Source organism: Hylobates moloch, unplaced genomic scaffold, assembly GCF_009828535.3.
Source record: "Hylobates moloch isolate HMO894 unplaced genomic scaffold, HMol_V3 SCAFFOLD_3, whole genome shotgun sequence".
Lineage (NCBI taxonomy): Eukaryota > Metazoa > Chordata > Mammalia > Primates > Hylobatidae > Hylobates > Hylobates moloch.
This window is the reverse complement of record NW_026652278.1, coordinates 50,178,426-50,196,973: the sequence shown is the minus strand read 5'-3', so window position 1 is coordinate 50,196,973 and position 18,548 is coordinate 50,178,426. Positions and strand designations below refer to the sequence as shown.

At 35.9% G+C, this 18,548-nt stretch overlaps 1 protein-coding gene across 2 annotated transcripts in view; it reads left to right on the top strand.

Moving 5' to 3' along the window:
• PCDH15 (protocadherin related 15) overlaps positions 1–18,548 on the top strand; it is a 1,777,335-nt gene that overhangs the window by 1,147,973 nt on the left and 610,814 nt on the right. The gene's annotated exons all lie outside the window — the stretch shown is intronic.

Here is an 18,548-nt window from a genome sequence, read left to right as displayed (position 1 = left end):
TGGCCCTTGGAGTGAAACTTCTGAAGTCATTTCTCATTGGTATATATGTCTTAACTTATTAATATTTCAGAGAACTATGCTGTTAAGCACTAGGTTTCTCTATATGTTCCTTTTTTAGATTTTTTTTATTTTGTTCATTAATAAAATATTTTATCTGACGAGTAAACCAAAACACTTTGCATATAAAGGTCACTGACTTGTCTTTTGTTATAATATCTAACTCTATTATAAGCCAGGGTAACTTTACTTTCTTTGATTAAATTTTCAAAAACACAAACAAAAAAAAACCCACTAAATGTGAATGTGTTCTTTGACTTTGCATTCTAATTCACTTTTATGCCTTACTTTCTTTTCCATTGCTGAGCCTCTTCCTTCCTTCCTTCCTTCCTTCCTTTCTTTCTTTCTTTCTTTCACTTATTTTTTTAAGACAGAGTCTCACTCTGTCACCCAGGCTGGAGTGCAGTGGTGCAATCTCGGCTCACTGCAAGCTCTGCCTCCCGGGTTCACGCCATTCTCCTGCCTCAGCCTCCTGAGTAGCTGGGACTACAGGCACCCACCACCACGCCTGGCTAATTTTTTGTATTTTTGGTAGAGACGGCATTTCACCATGTTAGCCAGGATGGTCTCAATCTCCTGATCTTGTGATCCGCCCTTCTCAGCCTCCCAAAGTGCTGGAATTACAGGCGGGAGCCACCATTCCTGGCCTGCTGAACCTATTTCTAATATTGCCTTTCCACTGTGTATCTATTAGCTGCTTCTATTTTATCTCAGGTTGGAAAATCAGATAAATAAGCTTGGAAGACTTGTGTGACATTTAATGCTAATGAGACAGAGTAGAGGTCTAAAATAAGGAATCAAGTTTTCTTTCCACAGACATTTGTTGGGCAGCTGCATTTGGAACCTGCCCTTTGTCTGCAATATAGTCCAGGCAAAATACATCATGCTCATGGTTAATCACAATACTGAGAAGGCCCCGTCATGTTATGAGACCCAGCGTAATCTGGGTCATGTGATGAAGCTTCCATAAGGAAGGAATATTTTAGTTGAGTTCCAAACAATGAATTTAACCTATGTAAAAGAAAAAGAAAAGTGGAGAGAGAAAATTCCAGGTTGTCAGAATCATCTGTTCAACATCTTTGTGATTAATAGAGTCCTCTTAAAAGGCTGGTGTGTCTAGGACATAGAAGGCCAATAAATGTATGGTATGAGATGGGACTGGGAAGATAGAAGGGAGGAAATCACATAACTACTCAGGGATTTGTAGTCTATGGTAAAGATTGTAATTCTGAAATCAGTGATAAATGTGACAGAGTTTTAAAAAGAGGAAGTAAGTTAGATAAGTTTAAAAACCACGGAGAAGTAAATAAAGACATATACTAAATCTCACTAACCCCCTTTCCTAGTTCCAATGCTCTTATTGAAGAGATTTTCAGTTTTTCACATCAATTTTGTCCTACTAAAAATAGATATGCTCCCAAGAGTGATATACCTGGTACTCCAAGTCATACCAATTGATTGCAGTTACTAGTGAGAAGAAAAGTCTTCTATTTTTGGTCTAACAAAGTAAAAGATGTAAGAAAATGTCATAATTTTTGTGTTAAGGGATTATTTTTACTAATTCATCATCCAACTTTGTTCTAGAGAGTGAATGTGTCACAAGGCTCATCTTGGATAAGTAAAGTGGTCTGATATACAGTCATGCCTTGATTGATGATAGGCATAGTTTCTAAGAAATGCATTAGGCGATTTTGTCATTGCGTGAACATGATTCGCTGTACTTACACAAACCTAGATGGTATAGCCTGCTACACACCTCTGCTATATGTATAGCTTATTGCTCCTAGGCTATAAGCCTGCACAGCATGTTACTATACTGGAAATTGTAGCCAACTGTAACACAGTGGCAAGTATTTGACTATCTAAACATATATAAACGTGGAAATGTTATGATAAAAATACTGTATAAATGGTAAACAATGGTACACCAATGCAGGGCACTTAACAATTAATGGAGCTTACAGGAATGGAAGTTACTCTTGGTGAGTCAGTGAATGAGAAGTGAGGAAATGTGAAGGCCTAGGACATTACTGTAGACTTTATTAACACTGAACACTTCATCACAATAAATTTATTTTTTCTTCAGTAATAAATTAATTTTAGCTTACTGTATCTTTACTTAATAAACTTTTATTTAACTTGTCGATTCTTTTGTAATGACATTTAGCTTAAGGCAAACATTGTACACCTTCACAAAAATATTTTATTTCTTTATATCCTTATTCTGTAAGTTTTTTGTTTTGTTAAACATATACTTTTTAATGTTTAAATTTTGTGGTTAAATACACTTTAGCCTGGGGCTACACAGGATAAGGAGGAATATCGCTGTCTTCCATGTCCACCTCTCGTCCCGGTGAAAGGTGTTTGGGGCAATAGCACACATGGAGCTGTTGTCTCCTATAATAACAATACCTTCTTCTGCAATATCTCCTGAAAGATTGGCCTGAGGCTGTTTTACAAGTAAATTTTTAAATATTTTTAAATTTTAATATTTTGTGGTACATAATAGGTATATATATTTATGGGGTACATGAGATGTTTTGATACAGGCACGCAATATGTAAAAATCACCTCATGGAAAATTGAGTCTCCATCCCCTCAAGCATTTATCCTTCGTGTTACAAACAGTCCAATACAATTTTTTAGTTATTTTTAAACTTACAATTAAATTATTATTGACTCTAGTCCCCCTGTTGAGCTACCAAATACTAGGTTTTACTCATTCTTTCTTACTAATTTTTATAGCCATTAACCACCTCCCTCTACCCCCAGCTACCCTTCCCAGCCTTGTACTCCCTATCTCTGTGAGTTCAGTTGTTTTAAGTTTTAGATCCCACAAATAAGTGAGAACATGTTACGCTTGTCTTACTGTGCCTGGCTTATTTCACTTAACATCATGAGCTCTAGTTCCATCCATGTCGTTGCAAATGACAGAATCTCATTTTTTATGGCTGAATAGTATTCCATTGTATATAAGAACCACATTTTTTAAATGTATTTACCTATCGATGGACACTTTGCCTCCAAATCTTGGCTTTTGTGAACCGTGCTGGCCAAAAAAGGGAGTGCAGATATATCTGATATACTGATTTTCTTTCTTTTGTGTTTATACCTAAAATTTGAATTGCTGGGTCATGTGGTGGCTCTATTTTTAGTTTTCTGAGGAACCTCTAAACTGCTCTCTATAGTGGTTGTACTAATTTACATTCCCACCCACAGTGTATGAGGATTCCCTTTTTTCCACACCCTCTCCAGCATTCATTAGTGTCTGTTTTTCGGCTAATACCATTTTAGCTGATGTAAGATGATATCTCATTGTTGTTTTCATTTACATTTCTCTGGTGGTCAGTGATGTTTAGCACCTCCTCATATTCCCGTTTGCTATTTGTATGTCTTCTTTTGAGAAATGTCTATTCAATATTTGCCAGTTTTAACTGGGTTATTGTAGGGAAAAGAAAGAGAGATCAGACTGTTACTGCGTCTATGTAGAAAGGGAAGACATAAGAGACTCCATTTAGAAAAAGACCTGTACTTTAAATAATTGCTTTGCCGAGATGTTGTTAATTTGTAGCTTTGCCTCAGCCACTTTGACCTAACCACTTTGATCCAATCTGGAGCTCACAAAAACATGTGTTGTATGAAATCAAGGTTTAAGGGATCCAGGGCTGTGCAGGACGTGCCTTCTTAACAAAATGTTTACAAGCAGTAATACTTGGTAAAAGTCATCGCTATTCTCTAGTCTCAATAAACCAGGGGCACAGTGCACTGCAGAAAGCTGCAGGGACCTCTGCCCTGGAAAGCCAGGTATTGTCCAAGGTTTCTCCCCATGTGATAGTCTGAAATATGGCCTCCTGGGATGAGAAAGACCTGACCATCCCCCAGCCCGACACCCATAAAGGGTCTGTACTGAGGTGGATTAGTAAAAGAGGAAAGCCTCTTGCAGTTGAGATAGAGGAAGGCCACTGTCTCCTGCCTGCTCCTGGGAACTGAATGTCTCGGTATAAAACCCGATGGTACATTTGTTCAACTCTGAGATGAGAGAAAAACTGCCCTATGGTGAGAGGTGAGACATGTTTGCAGCAATGCTGCCTTGTTATTCTTTATTCCACTGAGATGTTTGGGTGGAGAGAAACATAAATCTGGCTTACGTGCACGTCCTGTCATAGTACCTTCCCTTGAACTTAATTATGATGTAGATTCTATTGCTCACATTTTTTCTCCTTATTATCACCATGCCCTCGTACTACATTGCTTTTTGCTGAAATAATGAAGATAATAATAAAAACTGAGGGAACTCAGAGACCGGTGCCGGTACAGGTCCTTTGTATGCTGAGCGCCGGTCCCCTGGGCCCACTGTTGTTTCTCTATACTTTGTCTCTGTGTCTTATTTCTTTTCTCAGTCTCTCGTCCCACCCAACTAGAAATAGCCACAGGTGTGGAGGGGCAGGCCACCCCTTCAGGTTATTAGATTTATTTTCCTATGTAGTTGTTTGAGCTTGTTATATATTCTGGTTATTAATACTTTGTCAGATGGTTAGATGCAAATATTTTCTATCATTCTGTGGGTTGTCAGTTCAATTTGTTGATTTTTTCCTTTGCTGTGCAGAAGATTTTTAGCTTGATGTGATTTTACGTTTCCATTTTTGCTTTGGTTTTCTGTGCTTCTAGGGTATTACTCAGGAAATTTTTGCTCTGACCAATGTCCTGCAGAGTTTCTTCAATTTTTTGGTAGTAGTTTCATAGTTTGAAGTCTTAGATTTAAGTCTTTAATCCACTTTGATGTGATTTTCTTATATGGCAGTAGATAGGGGTCAAGTTTCATTCTTCTGCATATGGATATCCAGTTTTCCCAGCACCATATTTTAAAGAGACTATCTTTTCCCCAATGTATGTTTTTGGCATCTTCATTGAAAATAACTTCACTATAGATGTGCGGATTTGTTTCTGGGTTCTCTATTCTGCTTCATTAGTCCACGTGTCTGTTTTTATGCCCAGACCATGCTGCTTTGATTATTGTAGCACTGCAGTATAATTTGAAGCCAGGTAATGTGATTTCTCCAGGTTTTTGTTTGTTTGTTTGTTTGTTTGATAGCTTTGGTTCTTCTGGGTGTTTTGTGATTCCACATACATTTTAGATTTTTTTTTTTTCTATTTTTGTGAATAATGTCATTTGTATTTTGATACAGATTGTATTGAATCTGTGAATTGCTTTGGGTACTATGGACATTTTAATAATATTTATTCTTCCAAACTATGAACGTGGAATATCTTTCCATTTTATTCTTCGTACTCTTTAAATTCTTTCATCAGTCTTTTGTAGTTTTCATTCTACAGATCTTTTGCTTCTTTGGCTAATTCTTAGGTATACTATTTTATTTGTGGCTATTGTAAATGTGTTGAATTTTTTATTTCTAAAATTTTTTATTTCTATATTGATTTTGTATGCTGCAACTTTCCTGAATTTATCAGTTCTAATAGATTTTTGATAGAGTCTCCAGGTTTTTCCAAGTGTAAGATTATAACATCTACAATCAAGGATAATTTGACTTATTTCTTTCCAGTTGGGGTGCTCTTTGTCTCTTTCTCTTGTCTGATTGCTCTACCTAGGACTCTCTGTACCATGTTAAACAACAGTAATGAAAGTGGCCATCCTTGCCAAGATCCAGATAAAAGAGGAATGCCTTTCGGGTTTTCCCCATTCACTATGATACTAGCTGTGGGTCTGTTATATATAACTTTTATTGTGTTGAGGTTTGTTCCTTCTAAACACAGTTTGTGGAGACTTTTTTTCATGAAAGGTTGTTGAACATTATCAAATGCTTTTACAACGTCAATGGAATTTATCATACGGTTTTCGCCCTTCATTCTGTTCATATGCCGTATCACATTGATTGATGTGCATATGTTGAGATTTCCTTGCATACCTGGGATAAATCTCACTTGTCATATTCAATAATCTTTTTGATGTATTGTTGAATTTGGTTAGCTAGTATTTTGTTCAAGATTTTTGCATTGATATTTATTTCATCAGAAATATTGGCGTATAGTTTTTTTTAATATGTCTTTGTCTAATTTTGATATCAGGATAATACTGGCCTCATAGAATGAGTTTTGAAGTATCCCCTCTTCTTTTATTTTTCAGAATAGTTTGAGTAGAATTAGTATTAGTTCTTTAAATGTGTGGTAGAATTCAGCAGTGAAGCTATTGGGTCCTGGGCTTTTCTTTACCGGGATAGTTTTTATTACAGCTTTAATCTTGTTACTTGTTATTGGTTGTTCAGATTTTTTGATTTCTTCATGCGTCTATTCTGGTAGCTTGTATGTGTCTAGGAACTTACCCATTTCCTCTAGATTTTCCATTTTATTGGTATATAGTTGTTCATAGTAGCCAGTAGTTATCCTTCGAGTTTCTGTGGTATGAGGCGTATGTCTCCCTTTTCATCTCTACTTTTATTTATTTGGGACTTCTCCATTTTGCTAAGTGAGCTGGCTAAAGGTTTGTCCATTTTGTTTATTTTTTCAACAAACAAACTTTTTATTTCATTGTTTTTTTGTATTGTTTTCTTCATTGGACATTTTTTTTCTGCTCTTATCTTTATTATTTATTTTCTTCCACAAGTAATTTTGCGCTCGGTTTGCTCTTGCTTTTCCAGGTTTATAAGATGTATCTTTTGATAATTTATTTTGAAACTTTGTTCTTTTTTGATGTAGGTACTTATTGCTATAAATTTCTCTCAGTACTGCTTTTGTTATCTCATAGGTTTTGGATCTTTTTGAACCTCCTTCTTAACTTTTTCACTGAACCACTGGACGGTCATTCAAGAGCATGTATTTTAAGTTTCCAAAATTAATTTTTTTACTGATTTCTAGTTTTATTCCATTGTGGTTAGAGAAGATGCTTGATATTTCAATATTGCTGAATGTTTTAAGACTTGTTTTGTGATCTAACACATGTTCTATCCTTGAGAATGTTGCATGTGCTGAGGAGAAAAATGTGTATTTTGGCCAGGTGTGGTAGCTCACGCCTGTAATCCAAACACTTTGGTAGGCTGAGTCTGGTGGATCACCTAAGGTCAGGAGTTCGAGACCACCTGACCAACATGGTGAAACCCTGTCTCTACTAAAAATGCAAAAATTAGTTGGGCATGGTGGCACATGTCTGTAATCCCAGCTAAGCAGGAGATTGAGGCAGGAGAATCACTTGAACTCAGAAGGTGGAGGCTGCAGTGAGCCGAGATCACACCATTGCACTCCAGCCTGGGTGAGAAAGCCAGGCTCTGTCAAAAAAAAAAAAAAAAAAAAAGGAGAAGAAGGAAAAAGTGTATTTTGCAGCTATTGAATGAAATGTTCTGTAAATATCTATTAGATCCTTTTTGTCCATAGTGCAGATTATGTCTAATGTCTCTTTCCTGATTTTCTGTCTTAGATCTGTCCAATGCAGAAAGTAAGGTGTTGAAGTCTCCAACTATTATTGTATTGGGGTCTATATCTCTCTTTAGCGCTAATGATATTTGCTTTGTAAATCTGAGTGTTCCAGTATTGGGTACACATATATTTACAATCATTATATCCTCTTTCCGAATTGGCTTCTTTTATCATTATATAATTACCTTCTTTGTCTCCTCTTACAGCTTTTGTCAAGAAATCTTTTGTCTTATATGAGTATAGATACTCCTGCTCTTTTCTTGGTTTTTATTGGCATAGAATATATTTTTCCATGCCTTTATTTTCAGTCGATGTTTGTCTTTATAGCAGAAATGTTTCTTATAGCCAACAGATAATTTGTCTTTTTTTTTTTTAAATCCATTCAGCCATTCTGTGTCTTATGATTGAAGCATTTAGTCCATTTACATTACAAGTTATCATTGATAAGTGTGGACTTACTCTTACCATTTTGCTGTTTGTTTTCTGATTATTTTGTGGTCTTCACTTCCTTCTTCCTTTCTTACAATAGTGGAGGTGATATTCTCTGGCAGTAGGATTTAATTTCTTGCTTTTTATTTATTTTTTTGTATCTGTTGTATTTTTTTCAATGTGAGGTTACCATGATGCTGGCAAATATTATCTTACAAACCATTATTTCAAACTGATGACAATTTAACACTGGTTACATAAACAAACACACAAAAAGACACCTAATAAAAACTCTACACTTAAAAATTTCCCCCCCGCTTTTTAACTTATTGCTCTTTCTGTTGATGTCCTATTATACTGTCCATGTTTTGAAAAGTTATTGTAGTTATTATTTTGGATTGATTCATCATTTGGTCTTTCTACTAAAGTCAAGAGTAATTTATAAATCACCATTACAGTGCTACACTATTCAGTGTTTTTTTTGTGTGCTTAGTATCACCATTGAGCTTTGTATCCTCAGATAATTTATTCTTGCTCACTAACAACCTTTTCTTTGATAGGTCAGGTATTGATGAAATTCCTCAGCTGTTGTTTATCTGTGAAGGTCTTTATTTCTCTTTCATGCTCAGAGGATATATTTACTGGGTACACTATTGTAGGGTATAGGTTTTTTTATTTTTTATTTTCTCCTTCAGCACTTTAAATGTGTCATGCCACCCTCTCCTGGCTATAAGTTTTCCACTGAAAATCTGCTGCCAGATATACTGAAGCTCCATTGTATGTTATGTGTTTGTTTGTTTGTTTGTTTGTTCTCTTGCTGCTTTTGGGATATTTTCTTTATCCTTGACCTTTGGGAGTATGATTATCGAATGCCTCAATGCTTGTTGGCTCTGATACTTGTTTTCTGGGACGCACTTGTAAGGAAGCAAGGTGGAGAGGTCTGTGCATACCGACATGCGTACCCACAATGCAGATGCAACTAAGTAAAAGCTTCCAGATTTACTAAGTGAAAGTACAAGTTGCCCAGTTGAATTTAAATTTCAGATAAATCATGAATAATGTTTAGTTATGTAATTCCTAAATATTTCACGGGACATACTCATACTAAACAATGTAAATTCAACTGGACATGGTTTACTTCATTTGACAACTTTGAACTGAGTCTTCAGCCAGTCCTACTGGGCATGATTCAGAGTTATCCCAAATTGATGCAAAGCAGTTACATCTTTGTATCATCACTACATTAGCCAGCTACGAGTCAATGGATGCTCTCTGAAAGGAGGCACCGCTTTGGGCAGGTTAGTTCATTTTAGTTTGTCTTAGAGCAATATTTAGTGAAAGGTACAGATGTGAATGGTCAGCTGCTGATATCCCCTATGAGTGTGGGATTGATGTGTTCCCACGAATATGGGATCTGGATGATGAACCACAGTGTCTAGTACAATAATTTCTCTTACATCAGCTTCAAGAGTAACATTTAGTTAATATTTCTATAGCCTAGTTTTTAAATTTTGTTGTTTTTGTTGTTTTGTTTTGACTTTGTTCTCTTAAAAATTTTCTACTTTAGTGTTTCTTATACTGAGCAATTGTAGCTACTCATACTACAGAATAATACTGAGCAATTGTAGCTACACATGACGATTGCGATTTTAAGGAAAGGGAATTTATGCTGAAATATTTGAATAACTTTCCCTCTTTAGTTTTTACTAGGTCAAAAAAATTAATATAAATGTATACCTTTACACAGTTGGTCTACTGAAATTTTTGGTGAAACTGAAACACATTAATGCCTTTTTATTGTAAAAGAGAAAAAATTAAATAGATTTATGTACAGAGACACCTATTACAAAGAATATTTTAAATGACCCTACACTGCATTTGCATAAAATACTTAATTTGTCATTTCCTTAGAAATGAGAGGATAGGGGCCAGGCACGGTGGCTCACGCCTGTAATCCCAGCACTTTGGGAGGCTGAGGTGGGTGGATCACCTGAGGTCAGGAGTTCCAAACCAGCCTGACCAACAAGGAGAAACCCCTTCTCTACTAAAAATACAAAATTAGCCGGATGTGATGGTGCATGCCCGTAATTCCAGCTATGCAAGAAGCTGAGGCAGGAGAACCACTTGAACCCAGGAGGCGGAGGTTGCGGTGAGCCAAGATCATGCCATTGTACTCCAGCCTGGGCAACAAGAGTGAAATCCAGTCTCAAAAAAAAAAAAAAAAAAAAAAAAAAATGAGAGGATACATTTGAAGAAATAAGGAGAAATAAGATAAATAAGATAGCTTACTTGAGAAAGAAACACAAACAAACTTGACAGCTATGAAGTATACTAGATAATCCATAATGTGAACACTCAGGTTTGAGGAGATTCTATATAGCAGAAAAGGCCTATCTTCACAAAAATGGTAGTTTGATATAATATCTAACCTTATCTTTATATGGTTATTAATATTAAAACATGGAACTTTTAAAAGACCTTCTATTTTGTCAAACATTTACTTAAGCAAAGCATGTTGCACAGTGCCTGGCACTTGTAAATACTCAACAAATATTGCTTTTGCTGTTGTTTTTTTTTTTATACTCATGGGAAAACTGTTATTTTAAATAATCCGTAATTGCTTACTATGTATTTCCAAGTTAAAGTATTTAAAAGTAGATAGATTTTGATAACTGAAGATAAAATAATAGCCCTAAAACAGGAAAAGTGAATGTAAAGTTGCTGTCTTCCAGGGCTAGAGAGGTATGATGTAAGACAGTAGGGGCTGTGTAAAAGTGGAGACTGTGTATTCAACTTAAAGATACTCAAATTCAATTAAAAAAAAAAAACATCTAATTTTCAGGTAGCCAGACTTGAGAAAAGCAGTGGATCTGAAAGACAGGCCATGAGAGACGTGTGGAAATGTTATAGTGTAAAACAGGGGTCCCAACCCCTGGGCCACAAACTAGTACCGTTCCATGGCCTGTTAGGAAGTGGGCCACTTCCTAACATCAAGCAGGATGGGAGAGGTGGATGAGTGAGCATTACTCCTAAGCTCTGCCTCCTGTCAGATCACTGGCAGCATCTGATTCTCATAGAAGCACCAGCTCTACTGTGAACTGCACATGCAGGTGATCTAGGTTGCACACTCCTTATGAGAATCTAATGCTTGATGATCTGAGTGGTGGAACAGTTTCATCCCAAAACTTTCCCCCAACCTTGCCCATGAAAATATTATATTCCACAAAACGAATCCCTGGTACCAAACAGGTTGGAGACCACTGGTGTAAACAAAATTAAAGCAGTATTAAATACGAAGATGTCTTAGATGTTATTTTCTTGCAAGAGACAGAATCTTATTTAAATTTCCTTGGTAAAACAGGAGCTTAACTGAGAGGATACAGGAATATCTTGGGCTCATAGTAAATAGGAAATCATTAGATAGCTGTTTGTTTTATATCTAGTTCTGAAGCTGCAAGGTTTCTAGTCCCCATTCATCTGTTTATCACCTTCTCTGATACAGATTAATGTGGAAGGCTCTTATTATTTGTTGCCTTTAACTTAAGTTTATCCATGGCTTTGGACGGCTGTGACTATTCTGGTCCAATGCTATTAGACTTCTCAGTTGAAATGTCTATAATTAACATACTAGAATACTTCATTTTCGAAATCAAAATTTTGAAAAAAAGTCTCATGTATTATATGCTTATCCTTGAGTTAAGTATCCATTCCTATTTTACTGAGCTCTAACCAGAAAGAAAGGTCATGTGGCATAAATAGGACTTGGTTTAAACTCTCTGCTTTATCACAATGCCAGACTGATATTTACAGCCTCTATATGCTGAAAAGCTTATGACACTCCTTCATTATGCAATTCAAAATGAAATTATTTTGAATCTTTAAAAAAATACATGCTGAAGCTAAACAGCCAATTCTAGTTTACAAAGTTCAGGATAAGACCATTGTCTTAGTCCATTTTCTGTTACTTACAGCAGTATACCTAAAACTGAGTAATTTATAAAGAACTGAATTTATTTTCTACAGCTAAGGAGGCTTGGAAATCCAAGGTCGACAGGGCATATCTTTTGAGAGCCTTCTTGCTTGTGGGGATTCTCAGAACAAGGTAGCACAGGGTATCATATGGCAAGAGGGCTGAGTATGCTAACATGCTAGCTCTGGTCTATCTTCCCCTTCTTATAAATCCACCAGTTTCCCTCCCAAGATAACCCATTAATCCACTCACGAATGGATTAATCCACTCATGAGGGAAGAACTGTCATGCTCCAATCCCCTCTTTAAAAAGTCAACTTCTCAATATTATCACATTTTGGATTAAATTTCAACATGAGTTTTGGAGGGAGCATTCAAACCATAGCAACCATGAAAGTTGAACCTTTCTAATTCTGTGCATGGATGTTTGTTTACATCTGGTATCCTAAATGCCGAGGCACGTCTTCAACCTGCCTGTTGAAAAAGCACATTTTCTTTTTTTTTTATTATTATACTTTAAGTTCTAGGGTACATGTGCACAACGTGCCGGTTTGTTACATATGTATACATGTGCCATGTTGGTGTACTGCACCCATTAACTCATCATTTACATTAGGTATATCTCCTAATGCTATCCTTCCCCCCTCCTCCCACTCCATGACAGGCTCCGGTGTGTGATGTTCCCCTTCCTGTGTCCAAGTGTTCTCATTGTTCAATTCCCACCTGTGAGTGAGAACATGTGGTGTTTGGTTTTTTGTCCTTGTGATAGTTTGCTCAGAATGATGGTCACCAGCTTCATCCATGTTGTTCATTTAAATGAGATAAAATTCTATTTTGAATCTACTTTTAAAATAAGAATTCTAGTAAGATTTTAATTCTTTTTCTTCAAGTGCCAGCCTAAATCTCATACCATGATATTAAAGACCATTCAGACAACCTGGCTCTACTACTTACTGTTGCTGTTGCTCTCAGCAAGTGACATAACCTCTCTGGGCTTCTGTTTCTCATGTGTTATATAATGCTGATAATGGCATGTATCTAAAATTATAAATTTTAAAATTTTAACTTGTAAATCTTTGTAAGATTGTAAAGAGACTTAAATCAGTTGATATTTTCATATAGCCTGACATATAGTAAAATGTTGACAACTGTGTTTTACATAAAGTATCAAGTATCCACTGACTGAAAATTCTAACTTTATCAAAAATTTAATTTCAAAATAAATGTAATGTATTCTTTCATATCTGTATACCTACTTCTGTTCTATAGCCCAATATTATGTTTATCATTCACTATAGGAGAACTCTGTCTTAATAACTTTCTTTTTATAGAATTACCTGGTGATTATTCACATTTATTCTGTCATGTAAACATGCCAGGTCCAAAACCCCCCAAAAATGTTTGATTGGAATTATGTTAAATTTATAGATTAATGTTAAGTTTGTATATTAGAGTAAATGAACACTTTTGTAATATTCAATCTTCTCATTCAAGATAATGATATGTCTTTCATTTCATTCAAGTCTTCAGTTTTTGGCATTTTAGGACATGTTATTGTTTCTTCTTATATCTCCTATGAGTACATGGTTTCAAATTAGCTCTTGTCACTATTATAAATAGGATCATTCTTCAATTTTCTTTTGTAATGTTTTATTTGTATAAATTTAAGGTGTACAAGTGTTGTTTTGTCATATGTATATATTGTGTAGTAGTGAGGGGCTGAGAGATCGCTTTATGGGTACAGTGTACACTATTTGGGTAATGATTTGGGTGATGATTACCAAATGTCCAGTGTAATCATCACCCAAATAGTGTACATTGTACCCATTAAGCAGTCTCTCATCCTTTACCCTCCTCCCACCCTCCCGTTCTTCTAAGTCTACAATGTCTATTATTGCAATTGTAGGCCATTATCTTATGTGAAATAACTCAGAAACAGAAAGTCTGATACCACATGTTCTCACTTACAAGTGGGAGCTAAATAATGTATACAGACAGACATAGACTATGGAATAATTTCTCATTTTTTTAAATGATGAAACATAAGAAATTTATACATTTTAAAATATTTATTGGTCAGCTGGCTGAATTATTAAACTTACATTGATTCCCAAAAAGGCTTTTTTAAAAAGCTGATTACTTCAATTTCTGAAATAGAAAATCTCCTCATGTAGAAATATGATCAATAGATCTCTTACTTTTTATCGTATTTATACTTGTTTCATTTGTTCACCTAGAGAATGAACTAGCATTAAGGTTTTGAAATAGTAGTGTACATAAAATCGCCTTGGTTGACTGTTGATTATATAGTTTCCTGAATATTGTTGTCAGAGGTGGAGATGCAGGAAGAGACCCCAGGAATCTGAAATTTTAAACAGCAACTCAGATGACTTTTGATCAAGTGGTTCCTGGACTTCACTTTCAGAAATAGTGCCTTCAATTTCACAGACCAGCAATCACAAAGAGCTGTAATAGCTAGCCAACCATGTATTATCATTAAATTGGAAGGCCCTTCATTATTTATCTATTAAAAAATTTTGCTATTCTTTGAGAGAGAGAGAGAGATGCTATATTGTATACAGACCATTCATTTATTTAACAAACAACTAGAATACAATACTGTGTGCCGGGAAATTTGCTAGACTTTAAGTTTCCTGCTGAACATGTGTTCATGCTCCCTTCTTTCGTGGAATACAAAGTTCAGTAAGCAAGTATGTAGGCCATGGCCAGGTCTGCCTTTCTTAGTCTCTCCTGTGTGTATCAGCAGGCTGTGTATCCTTGCGCACATGCAATATGATAGCACAAGTGTTGCCTAGCTTGTACTTAAACAATGTAATGCCCAGGTATGGTGGCTTATGCCTGTAATACCAGCTACTCAGGAGGCTGCGGCAGGAGAATCCCTTGAACCAGGGAAGCAGAGATCGCAGTGAGCCGGGGTCACGCCACTGCCCTCCAGCCTGGCTACAGAGCGAGACTCCGCCGCAAAGAAAGAAACAACAAAAACAAAAACAATGCAATAAGGTAATATTGGTAGCTTGGAAACTGGATGGTAGATTCAAGTAAAGTTGCTTGTTGTAAGTAGCCAGTAACAGTCATTAATGCTAGAATTTCAGAGTGCTTTGTTTGAGGACAACAGAGGCTAGAACCTGGAAGGATCTCACCCTTAATAGACATCATAACTACGATCACAACTAACTTTGGTGTATGTCCTTTGAGGAATTCAGAGAACAGAGATGTCTTGGTCATCCAAATTCCCCAACTTGAAATTGACCGAAATACTTTGCGGAGTATTAATCTTTAGGCATTTTAGAGAAAACTACAATACCTGTAAGATCAACTTCTTTTGTGAAACAACTCTTGCAAAAGCTATTTTAAAGATGTAATATTCAAGCAAACATACAAAGGTGGAAGTTCCTTTAGTAACTTCTATTTTCTTAACATATATATATATATACAAAATTTTAAATATATATTAAAATATAAATATATATATTTAAGAACATGTATATTATTTTTAAATAAGATATTTATTTCTTAATTTTATCAGATGTTTTCCCTTACATTTGTTTTTCAGTTTGTTTACTGACCTCTACCTATTGTCAGTTCCTCAGGCTCTTTTGCCCATCACATGCCTTCAATCTATAATGCACATTTCTCTACTTACCATCCTAGAATTTGCCTTCTTTAATCATTTAGCATGTGCACAGGTCACCCTAAGTAGTGAATAAACTACGGACACAGCCCCAAAAAGCTAAATGTTCAATGTTCTATACTCCCCAGTTGCCTTTAACTGCAGTAGAAGTAAAAGGGAGTAAAGGAGAAGTAAAAAGAAGTAAAAGAGAATAAATTAAATAATCTAGTCAAAGTAATGAGGATATGCTGATGATAAGGCCATCGTGCCCTCAATATTAGTCTCTCTGACAAGCTGTATCAATTCAACTAAGCTTTTTATGTGAGTGCTGTGTGACACGCATTTTCCTGGTCACTGGAGACACAGCCCTTGTGATCGAGGAATTCACTGTCTAGTCTTATATCAAAAGAACTGATATCCAGAAATATACAATATAGAAATACACTGATCATTATGGTAGCAGCAATCAGCACTTATTACATGTTTACTGTGTTCCAGTCACACTGCAAAAAGACATATCTGTAGCTTATCATTTAATCCTTTAAAATAAATATTATTCCCAGTTTATAAACCAGACACTGTGGGACAGAGAGACTAAATAATCTTCTCAGGATCACATTGCTAGTGACTGATATAATTGTGATTCAAATCCCACATTCTGAGTCTAGATCTTAAGGAATTAATATTTTTCTGAACTAGGGCTTACAGTTATACTGGTCTTTCAATTTTATTTAAAAAAATAAGTGAGACTACAGTTGTCATTTTTTTTAATTCTTTCAATTTTTAATTATGTAACTACAAAGGTTCTGCACAAATTTTGGGAACTGGCCTTTAAATCCAGCCAAATAAAGACTCTAGTGCAACAATTTAGAGGTGTAGTGGGCCTATACATAACTGGAATATAAGCATGCCTGTAGTTAAATGTTCTATTCTTAATGTCCCACCACCCACCCAAGCGTCATGGGTCAGCCTAGATCATACCTGTTATGGCAGTGGTAGGTGTTTTTTACTTGAATAACTCCCTTTTCATAATGCATGTCTGTGTGCTGCACATGCACACACACAAACACACACACACAGACACACACTTAAACTCATCAATTCTTTGCAAATTCTACCAGTAATATTGTAGAGCAGTATTATTCCAGCTATTCCTATAATTGAAACCTGCAGAGTCAACTATTGAGCAGCAAATCAGGGCCCTTATTCAACAATGCCAGCTCTGCCAGAGTCATTATCTTCTCTCTTTTGCTCACTATCACTTTTGAAAGTAACTGTTTCCTTGGAACTCCTAATAGAATCCTCACTAAAATTTACATTTTAGCCTAATTTGCAGGAGCTTTCCTTAAAGGTTTGAAAATAAATATGATCATCTTATTGTATCTTCAGGAAGCCTCCTGTTTCCATTTTCCTCAGAAAATGTGTACATTGTGAGTTTCATCAAAATGTGAATGAGATTATTTGCAAGTAGATCACAACAGGACTCCATGTAATTTATTCCAAAAGAAGAGCGTTTCTTTGCAATTATTTACCTAAATGCTAGCTATTCAAAATTTTACATAGTATCTACAAGAATTATTAAACCCATCAGTTGCTGTTAGAATATTCCCAACTAACTATTTTCTTTAAACACAATTGCCTTTGAACCCCAGGTTCCAGAGCTTTACAGTCAAGCAAAGCCTAAAAGAAATAAATTAAAAGCCATGGCTGAATTCAAAACCATGATCTTTCTGCAGCCTGACTTGTTTTGTTAAGAAAGGTAAATTGGAAGCTGCTACATGCTTTTAAGCAATCAAAAGGACGATGAGCCTGAATTTTTCCCCTTAGGCTTGTGTGCATATGAATAAGAACTAGATATGCAAGCAGAAAACTTCTTCTTCAAATCCATTCCTGCCCGAATTCTCAGAGGCAGCAAATATTGTGGCCTTATTATCAACCCAGCCCTGTTTTCCTGATTGTTTTAATACTGACATTTTGTCTGGAATCTATTTTAATTGATGTATTATACAGAAGAATTACAGTTGTGAGGTTCTCACAAGGTATAGACAAAACCAGGTGTGAGATGGTGTCTTAATTGCTGTTCTGTTGCTGTAACAGAATACTGTGGACTGGGTAATTTATAAAGAAAAAAAATATTTCTTATGGTTCTGGAGGCTTGGAAGTCCAAGAGCATGGCATTGGCATCTGGTGAGGGTTTTATTGCTGTATCATACATGGTGAGAGGGCATCACATAGCAAGAGGGCAAGAGCATGCAAGTCAGCTCACATCTCTCTTTTCTTCTAAAGCCACCAGTCTCAACATGGGGGACTAACTCTAACGACCTTATCTAATCTTGATTACCTCCTCCAAAGGCCCCACCTCCAAATATCATCAACATATGAGTTTGGGCATTTAGTTTCCAATACACAAAATTTGGGGGATACATGCAAGTCATAACAGATGAGAAGATGGTTTTGCTAAGACTGTAAGAAAACAGCTGAATATACTGTAAATAGTTATAGCAGTGAATACCACTATAGTATTTTGGGTAAGAGGTTGATAATGTACACAGTAAAGATCAGCTACCTGTAGCTTTTTTTAAATATCATATGTCCCTGGGGAAAGAATCTTCTACTTCTAGTTCCTCATCTTCAACAGGATGTTTTTATGTGAAGTCTGCAATATCAGTTAGGGATATTAGTTACAAAAAACAATATACTCTGGCTTCTTCAAGCTGAAGGGATTTATTAAGTGGCATAAATGGTTCACATATTATTGAAAGGATGGAAGAGATAGATTTTGTTTTGACCTGCCAAGAATGAGATGCAAAACCACAACATAACTGATCTCCTATAGTATATTTGGCCATTTTCACACTGCTGACAAAGACATACCTGAGACTGGACGATTTACAAAAGAAAGAGGTTTAATGGACTCACAGGTCCACGTGGCTGGGGAGGCCTCACAATCATGGCAAAAGGCAAAATACATGTCTCACATGGTGGGAAACAAGACAATGAGAGCCAGGTGAAAGGGGTTTCCCCTTATAAAACCATC